The sequence below is a fragment of the Sphaerodactylus townsendi genome, linkage group LG03, assembly GCF_021028975.2.
Source record: "Sphaerodactylus townsendi isolate TG3544 linkage group LG03, MPM_Stown_v2.3, whole genome shotgun sequence".
Taxonomy (NCBI): Eukaryota; Metazoa; Chordata; class Lepidosauria; order Squamata; family Sphaerodactylidae; genus Sphaerodactylus; species Sphaerodactylus townsendi.
Window position 1 is genome coordinate 116392449 of NC_059427.1, and position 10689 is coordinate 116403137.

The window sequence follows — 10689 nt, forward strand, 5'->3', positions numbered from 1 at the left end:
TAAAGGAGCTGAAGTGACGTGAACGGGGAAGTAATGTAATACGTTTCCCCTCCCTCATCCCTGCTGAGGAGTTCAGCTTGACAAATGAAACTTGCATGGTATCTGAGTCTTTTTCTTCATAGACACCTTGTAGAGGCACACATTTATCCAGCCAAATATTTCAGCTTTTTGTACAACTCACCCTGACTTACAAACTACTGTTCTACAGCTGAAGCAACATCCTCATCACACCCAAACGCCAACCCTGCAATGACTCTGTTTTTAGAAAGGGGAAGAAGTTGGAAAGTGCCAGGTTGGGTGTGGCAAGAGATAGTAACCACACTGCTTCACACATGTGAGTTAAACAGGTGAACACCTATAACATGCTTCAGTAATGCAATGGGCATAGGTCAGGTAATCAGGGAGGAAACACCATCCAAATCCCAAAAGACAGACAACATGATCTTTGCAGAAGGCTGCTCATAGTCGTGGTTTCTGTGTCAAAGGCCCCTTCCGCACACGCAAAATAATGCGTTTTCAAACCACTTTCACAACTGTTTGCAAGTGGATTTTGCCATTCCGCACAGCTTCAAAGAGCACTGAAAGCAGTTTGAAAGTGCATTATTTTGCATGTGTGGAATGAGCCAAAGTGATATACCCAACATTCACCAGACAACCAAAAAAGTCAGCTTCCCTAAAATGACACATGGCCAATACAATGGAAACACAATTTGGTGGAGAACTTGTGACGAAGTGACAAGAACCTCTTATAAGATGCTTTGGAGATGGAGATGGAGATGGTGAAAAAGAATACTACACGGCCACATTGCATCCACTAGCTCTTGCCCAGCCCAGTTGTTTAAATTGATTTGGCCTTTGATGGTCAAGATAGAGGGACAACAAATTCTTAGCTGTGAGGCATCTGTGAGCTTCTTTGTGGATAAAGTCTTGTCACTCTGCCAGGACCTCTATACCAATTTGGATGCAGTTAGTGAACTGAGGGCCCCTTGGCTGACTTCAGGTTCTATATTGGAACAATTCATCTGCCTCACCCAAGACAATGTTGGCAGAATCTTGGCAACTGTGAAGCCTACTACTTTCCCCTTAGATTGGTGCCCATCTTGGCTGGTGAAAGCCAGAGGAGATGCAGTATGGATCTTTCTGAGGAATATCATCAATCTTCCCACAATTTTGGGATCTTCCCTGGAGGGGGTCAGTTGAATTATAAGGCTGCTCTTGAAGAAGAAATCATCTGTTGGAGGCATCCAACTACTATCAGATGATCCATTCAACTACTGCCCAGTCTCCCATCTTCCATGCCTGGGTAAATTAGTTGAGAGCGTGGCTGTAGGCTGTCCTAGAGAATGCATTTGTCTTGGACCCATCTCATTTAACTGTTTTGGACCCATTTCAATCTGGCTTTCACCCTGGTCATGGAATGGAGATGGCTCTGGTCACCCTCATGGATGATCTCTGGAGACAACTGGACCAAGGTGAGTCTGTGCTGCTGTTATTGCTTGACAAGAGCAATGTTGTTGGAAGTCTGACAGCCTTCTGCCACACCTGCTCAGCACTCAGACCTAGACCAGAGTTCCTGACCTGATCTATCTTGACCTTGGATTGCTTCTTCTCAGATCTGTGAGGAGTTCACCAACTTCTGACCCTCGACAATGTGCAGTTTAAACTTACACCTACCATCAAGGGTTTGAGAGTGATCCTGGATACCTCCTTTCTCATGGAGGCACAGGTCACAAATGTGTTCTGCCTGGCTCTCTACCACCTGTGCCAGGTAAAGCTGCTAACACCTATTTGTCCCAACCTGACTTAACCACAATGATCCATGCCATGGTGATCACTAGGCTGGACTATTGCAATTTGTGCTACATAGGGCTGCCCTTGGGATTGTGTTTGAAGCCCTAGCTGGTGCAAAATGCAATGACCTGTGTCCTTACTGGAACTCCTATGTGGGCACATATCCAGCTGCATTGGCTCTGGGTGGAAGACTGGTCTAGTCTTAACTTTCAAAGCCTCCATTATCTGGGGCCTTTGTATCTTTGGAACCACTTTTCCCCATACACTCCCCAGAGAGGGTTACACTTAGCTAACAACAATTTACTGCTGGTTGCTGGCCTGAAAGCTATTCACTTGTCCTCAGCCAAGGTCAGGGCCTTCTCAAAGAAGGAGAAGAGAAGGAATCTGGATTTATATTCCCCCTTTCTCCCTTGTAAGGAGTCTCAAAGTGGCTTACAAACTCATTTTCTTCCTCTCCCCACAATACACACCTTGTGAGTTAGGTGGAGCTGAGAGAGTTTGGAGAGAATGGTGACTTGCCCAAAGTCATCCATCAGGCTTCATGTGTAGAAGTGGGGAAACAAACTTAATTCACCAGATTAAAGTCCACCACTCATGGGGAGGAATGAGGAATCAAACCTGGTTTTTCCAGATTAGAGTCCATCACTTTTAACCACTGTACCATGCTGGCTGCCCTAGCCTGGTGGAAGACTTTGTCAAATGAGACCTAGGCCCTGCAAAATTTGGTACAATTTTGCAAGGTCTGTAAGATGGAGCTATTCTGTCAAGCTTATGGCTGGACACAGCAATGGTATCCATCTAGACAGCCAGCGTGGTATAGTGCTTAAGAGCAGGGAGACTCTAAACTGGAGAACTGGGTCTGATTCCCCACTCCTCCGCATCAGTTTTGTTTCCCCACTCCTACATTCCTGCTAGATGACCTTGGGCTAGTCACAGTTCCTTAGAACTCTCTCAGCCCCACCTACCTCACAAGGTGTCTGTTGTGGGGAGAGGAAGAGAAAAGAATTTGTAAGCCCCTTTGGGTCACCTTATAGGAGAGAAAGGGGATATAAAAGCAAACTCGTCTTCTTCTAACTGGCCTCCCCTCTTCTTCCCTCTGTTCCCTTCCCTTTTCCTGTTATTTGTATGAATATGGTGTTTACTGGATAAAGCTCAATTTTAATGATATCCCTTAGCAGGATTAACGACACTGGAATATATTGTGGAATTTTATTGACGTTGATTATTATTGAACACTCTCCTGAGCCAACTAGGGAAGGGCAACCTATGAAATGAACTAATAGGTTGTAATATAGGTTGTTTACATAATGTAATTGGATAACAGAATTTGGGTTTTGGTGAACACACCAAAAGGGATGCAGTTCAGCAGAAACTTTACACCATTATCAGCTCCTTTTGTATCTGTGGGAAGATTATTAAAGCACAGTCTGTTCCACAAGCTCTTGATATGTGTCACATAGAAACCTTTGCTCCAAAAGGTGGGGGAAGTAATTAGGTAGTAGCTATTTTAGCACAGATCTTAACTAAGAGGGTGGAATTGGTTGAAAATGGAAGTTGATTGGCAAAATGGGTGAAAACATTCATTATACAAGTCTTCATCAGAAAAGTAGAGTGGGAGCAATTTAAGAAGAAAAGTGGACTTGAACAAACTTTTTAAAGAGTAAAAACAATAAACAGTCTTGAAGTATCTTAGACTAGAGACATACATTTCATGTGAAATATGCTTATGCGACAGTAAAATTGTTCACCTAGGCTGGATTCAATTACTTCTGTTCGCAAAGGGAAGAACTTTGCTTCAGTAGGAGCCTTGAGCTGTAGGAGAGATTTATTTAATTATAAAATTTTTATCCTACCTACCCTCCAGAAAACTCAAGACATGGTACATGGTTTTCTCCACCATTTTATTTGTGGAAGGCGCTTAGCAGAAAGGAAGTCACTGCATCCAACTCTTTGTAATTCTGTCTTTGGTGGTGGAAAGTGCCATCAAGTCACAGCAGACTTATGGGCCCCTTCCGCACAGGCCATAAATGGCGCCCTGAGGCGCAGCCGTCCCCAGGTAGCCCGTTGAGCGCAGGCGCTGCCAAAATGCAACTTGGCGCTGACCTGGCTCCCCTCCCCTCCCCAGGAATCAGGCTGCCTCTCCCAAAACCTCCCTCCTGGAGGTTTTGGGAACTGTAAGCCGCATTCCCGGCCGGTCGCGTGCGGCGGCACCGCCCGAGAATCACGCTGTTATCCCTCTCACCTTGTGCGTGCATTAGCCCTGCTGTCACTCCTAAGACCCTCCCTGCGGCTGTCCTCTGACCCTGGAGGTCAGAGAGGCAGCGTGGCCAGCTCTCAGCACCAGCAGGCTGGCTGTGAGTGGGAGAGGGACGGGGAAGAGGTGGCTCCGTGTGGAGCTGCCTCTCCTGTGCCGGCCTCTGCGGGGGCCGCTCGCACGCTCTCGTGTGAACGGCTCCCACTTCTCCACCAGCAGAATTCCTGCTGGTGGGGAAGCGCCCTTTGGCCCGTGCGGAAAGGGCCATGGTGACCCTGAGGAGCTTTTAAGGCAAAAAGATTGATTTGCCATTGCCTGCCTCTGCATGGTGACCCTGGACTTGCTTGATGGTCTCCAATCCAAGTACTAACTAGGGCTCACTCTGTGTAGTTTCTGAGATATGATGAGATCAGGCAAACTGGGCCATCTAAGTCACAGATGCCCTATATTTCTAAGTGCTGGTTCACACCTTTTAGAGCTGTCTATCTCCTCTCCCTCACCGCACATGCAGTCCGTATCTCCCACAGTAGTGTGAGGCACAGATGAAAATGTATTTATTAATTTATATAATATGCTGCTTTCCTATTTCCAAGTCCACAAAGTCCAAAGCAGATCACAAAACATTAACAAAAATCCATGTAAAAATAAATCTGTAACATAAACTCAAGAGACCAACAACATCTCTCTTAAACAGCAACAATCAGGAACCTGCCTATAGAACTGTTCTAGGCTGATCAGTTTCAGTTTGTCAAAGGTCTCTTGCTTCCTGCCACCCATCTGTCTACTGCTTTATTAAGGCAACTGAGTCTTTCCACTAATAATAATGCTTGAGAGCACACATATATCCTGAGGTAAATTCTTAGCAGTTTGAGCTGAATAAAAGGACAATCAATCATATGATTATTCCTTGTTCACATGGGTCATGATCAGGATTTTCCCTTCAGGGTTTTCCTCGGAAGAATCCCTTCCCTATTTGGGTACTGACTGAATTAGAAGCCTCACTACCTCTCCCCTTTAGCATATCTTTCTCAAAGATAACCAATATCCCTGTGTGTGTCTGTGTTAAACTTAAACTTGGGCCCTTTCCCCACTTACCTTAAGCGCCGCGCTATTCGAGGAGAGTACCGCGGGGTCCCTCAGCACTCCCCACTGAGAGGGGCGGCGACAGCGCAGCCGCCCCGACGCTGCTGCTGTCGCGCCCCTCAGCGCGAGGCATTCCTGGCGCTCTTTCAAAGGGTGCCTTTTGATGACCCCGCGCAGAGCGTGGGGTCGTGGGGCCGCTAGGGATGCCGCGCGCTGGGAATTGCGCGCAGCAACCCTAGGAAAAGGGTAAGTGGGGAAAGGGCCAAGGGAACACAGATCAGACCAGCCACATCCAGAGGTGGGATTCAGGGGGTTCCGAAGGTTCTTTAGAACCTGTTGTTGAAATTTAAAATATCACTTTTTAAATACTTAAAATATTTTTATTAAGTATTAATATTTTTAATATTTCTAATTTTAAGAGTAGAAAGAATAAAATCATTTACAGAAAGATGAAAATCACACAAGCAGACAGGAACCTTAGCAATAAGAGGTGTTATAAAGCAAACTCTTCGAGTGTAATATAATTATTCACTGCCTGCTCTTCTGCATGGGGAGGATCTCTGGGCATGAGGGACTCTAGCACATCAGCCACTGTTTCTGCCAAAGATAAAGCATTTACCCAGACTGAGAAGAAAAGCTGATGATATGATGGGATTGTAAGAAAGTTAAAATGCTGTTTCTGGACAGGAAATAAAGGGCTAAACATCCCAATAAAGTTACAGAATAACTTTTTAAACATCTTGGTTAATTCTATCCTGATCATATTTCTTTAACAATTCAAAAGTTCTCTGGCTAACACTAGGTAAAGAAAAAGATGGTAAAACTATGCCAATGTTTCTTAACTCCGTATCTACTAAGATATTCCAAGCTGACACATGGGAAAAATGAATAGCCACCATCTGCTTATAATCTCATCCTTTCAACCTAGATATCATCTTAAGAGTATCTGGAGTGTGGTGTCCACCACCTGGTTATTGCTAGGGACACTCTAAAAGGAATAACAGGGACAAATATACCTTTTATCTATTGTGTGTGGGCTGGCCCAGCTAATGGCTAGAAAAACTAAATGAAAAAGCACCCAAGGAAAGCATTGTCTTAATGAGTCCATATCAGAGATGCAAAAGCTTTATGCAGTGGAAAGAATGGAAGAGAATAAAAAGAGACTAATGTGGCAACACCAGAAGTTTTATAAGGAACCACAGGAAAAAGCACAGAAGTAAAGGCATAAAATGAATTGCAATTAGAAAATGCTGTTAGCACTAGCAAGAAGAATTTCTAAAGACCCATTAGAGGCAACGGAAGGATAAAGAAGACTGGTAGGGAATTACACCAGATACTTATGTTGTGTAGATCATCTCTTAAATGTTGTGGAGTATATGTCTGGTTAATTAGGTTCATAAAATGGGAACACTATTTATGCATGGTAATGCAGCATTTAAAGTGGAATCATACAGTAACTTCAGATATTCTGCAAGTTTGGGGGATATCTCCCTGGGATTTGAGGAGGATGTTAATGAACCAGCCAGGTTCCGTGCTGCACTTCAGAAGGAGCCCTGGATTTCAGGGATTTCTTGTGGTCATTGTGGATGGTACAGACAGAAAAGGAAATTAGGTACCTACACAACACAATGCCGGGGAGGGGGGGTGCAGGAAACTGCCTCAACTTTTTTTTAAAGACCAAAGTTTGAAACTGAGGGAACAAAAAACCCTGCTGGAAATATTACCTAGATGATCATTGTCAAATAAGCCACATTCTCATGTACTTCTTTTCCTTGCTGTTCAAAATATACATAAACATATATATTGTCGAAGGCTTTCACAGCTGGATTCAACTGGTTGTTGTGGGTTTTCCGGGCTGTGTGGCCGTGGTCTGGTAGATCTTGTTCCTAACGCTTCACCTGCATCTGTGGCATGAACATATATGTTTCACAAAGTGTTCTTTAAATTAGAACACAGATCTCAGTATCATACCACTTCATCTCTACTTATTGATGAAAATCACTAGACTACAAAGTCATCTGTCCATGTAACCATTTTTCTAAGCATCCATTCTCTTGGACACAAACTACACATTACAACCACCACAGAACTCACAGCCATATTTGCAACATATTTCAACTCCATTAAAAGCACTGCTGAGGTCCAATTCAAACTGGAACCATGGTGTGGGGAAAAGGAGGGGTTTCAGCCTTCCCAACTGCCATTTTCCTGAGTCAAAATGGCCCTGGGGTATCACATCTCCTGCTTGGGGTGGGGAGAAACTCATCCCCGAGCCTGGTCTGTGCTGGGAAAGGGAGGGATAGTAAATTGAATAACATTAAACCCCCCCCTGCAATATAGCTGCAAGTCCCCATGGTGGATTTACATATGTTATGTATTATTTGGCCCCTGGTTAACTCCTGGGGATGATTCCTGGGTAACCATGCAGAAAAGCTTTTCAAAAGTCACAGGCTTCTGTTTTTTCTTGAAAAACACAAATTATTTGGAGAGCTAGTCAGAGGTTTTGTGGCTTAGTAACTCCTCCATTTTATCCCCGCAACTTAAAAAAATGTAATGTTTTGTTAAGAAAAATCCTTGGTTAGGCATTATTTGCAGAGATATTGAGAAAACTAGTGTCTCTTTGAGACCCCCTCTTCCATTTAAAAAACAGGAATATGGAAGCTATTGGAGTATCTTCAGTGATGAACATGGCTCATAATTCCTTGTGCAGTTCTAAACTGTTGAAAATCCAGTTACTCTGATTTAATTAAATTGTGCCTCAAGTTGCAAGACTGCTACATGCAAGAAGGACATTGTATGGGCATAAAGACAAACCTAAATTCAAAGCTGCCTTCATGATTACAAATGTATTTTTATTCCCTCAGGAGTGGTATGCTTGATTCACCGCTTCTGAAGTAGCTATCCTCTAACACAATGAACTGCAGGAGGAGATTTGAAAAACATCTCATCATTAGTAATTATAAATGCTCCTGTTCTTTCTGTATTCCTCTCTACCTACATTACCCTCTACCAATGGAAACAATGTGTACCATTTATATCAGGATTGTGCCTTTTGTAATTCATGAAATCTGACAAAAGTTGAGATGTGAAGCAGATATAGAGTCGGCACCCACTCTCACTGTAAACAGTAGTTTTTCTGTGTGGCTATCGTAAGACTAGTGTGATAAATTGTCCTACAAAAGAACACATTTATAATTAAGAAACCTCAAGCACCAACATTGGCAAGGTTGCACAAACATCGTTTTCAAACATTATCCCATACAAGGGAATGGCTCATTCAGTATAAAGTATGTTCAACATGGATTTATTTATTTAATTCAGCTTCTAGGCCACTCTTCCCCATGAAGGCTCAGGGCAGTTCACAACTATCCATATAAAACATTAAAACCGGCAGCAATAAATACCATCAACATCTCAGTGGCATTTCAGTCAACCTGAGGGGAATTGAATATTCCCCATAAACCAGGCATTCATATATCATTTAAAAGGAAGGAGGGAGGGAAACAGGAGAGCAAAAAGGAAAAAAAGGGGGGGGGAAGAGGGATGAGGGAAGGAGAAGGGGAAAGGCAGTCCTCTGTGAAACTGTAATAAATCCCAGAAGACCCGGGTCTCACTCAGCAGAGCACTCCACCAGACTGGGGCCAGAGCTGAAAAAACACTGACCCAGGTTGAGGATAGCTGGACAGCTTTTGGGCCAGAGACCACCAATAAGTTATTATGCACCGAATGAAGAGCTCTGTGGGAAAGGTATGGGGAGAGGCAGTTCCACAGATATGAAGGTCCCAGACCATTTAGAGATTTGAATGTTAATACCAAGACCTTTAACCTGATACAGTTGGTGGAGCACTGGTCGAATATATGCTCACCATGGGATCCCCATAAAAACTCATGCAGTTGCAATTTGCACCTGCTGAAGTTTCTGGAGCAGTCTCAAGGGCAGTGAGTTAAAGCAGTCTAACCTGGAGGTGATAGACATTGGTAGCCAACAGTGTCATCCTAAGTAGAATTTGTAGTAGTAGAAGCAGCAGCAAAATTTGATTTCAATGGAGTAACTGTTTAGGTTAGTGCTTCAAGACAATACCATTTTCATTATATTGTACTGAAAGAACTACAATTAATTTAACATAAACATTACTACATTGCAGAATAAAGTTTCCAAAACAATGTGCTCATTGCAGTCAATATTACAAAGACATAACCCAGAATATAATATTACCACATGTCTATCCTATTGTGGGACAGGAGATTAAGCCTGAAAATTGTGTTTGATATTAAAGAATCTAAGAGGCCCATATAACCAATATGACCAAAGATTCAAGATGGTTTTCTCTCTCTATAGGCCAACTGGTCAGCAGTTAAATGTAGGAAAAAGCTCATCACTAAAGAATGTGGTACAGAGATAAGAGGTCAGAGGTCAGTGAAGCAATGGAGCTAATGAGATCATTTAAATTGTGTTTTTCTATAGTTTAATGAACACTGAGATGATAGTGAAATATATGAAAAGTATGCATGAAATGTATTCTGGTATGATCACATATCATAGTAATTGTTATAATCATTTTTAACCTTTTAAGTAAATAAGCTGTATGTTTGTGAAATCTTTTTTTACACTGGAGATGTCCATCTTTGGTACACCCCTCCCTCGAGAATGCTGGGAACTGTCTATCTTGATAGAAGCCAGAAACATTGAGCTCTCCTATGGGAGAGGAACATGCAGTTTTGGACAGAAAGGAGAGGAACACATTCCAGCTTTTGAATAGAATAGAATAGAATCTTTATTGGCCAAGTGTGATTGGACACACAAGGAATTTGTCTCCGGTGCATATGCTCTCAGTGTACATAAAAGAAAATACATTTGTCAAGAATCATAAGGTACAGCACTTAATGATTGTCATATAGGTCTAGTAAGCAATCAGGAAACAATCAATAGTAATAAAAACATAGAATGTAAAATCATAAAATAAAATGAAATGTCAGCACAGGCTATAGTCATACAGTCATAATTGGGAGGAGATGGGTAATAGGAATGATGAAAAAAGTAGTGCAGTAATTATATAATAAATATATAATAAATAGTTTGACATTATCGAGGGAATTATTTTGTTTAACAAGAGTGATGGCATTAGGGAAAACTGTTCTTATGTCTAGTTGTCTTGGTGTGCAGTGCTCTGTAGCGACGTTTAGAGGGTAAGAGTTGAAACAGTTTATGTCCAGGATGCGAGGGGTCAGTAAATATTTTCACAGCCCTTTTTTTGACCCGTGCAGTAAGGAGAGTCAGACTAGCCAATTTGATTTTAAGGTAAAGGAATTAAGATATATCTGGGAGAAATATGATCATGATAGAGAAGGGATCATTATGACGATAGGCTTACATCACTGAGGGAAAGCCTGTGGATTGGATGGACTGTAATGTATGCATTTTTAATTTTCTATTTTTTAAATTTGTATCTATAAAAGATAAAGCTCTTTGTCTGGCTGGGTGCAACTCTCTTAGAGAGACCACCCTGTGAGAGATATTAATTCTACACAGTGAAATAATTTATTTTCTTTAAAGCCTGAGT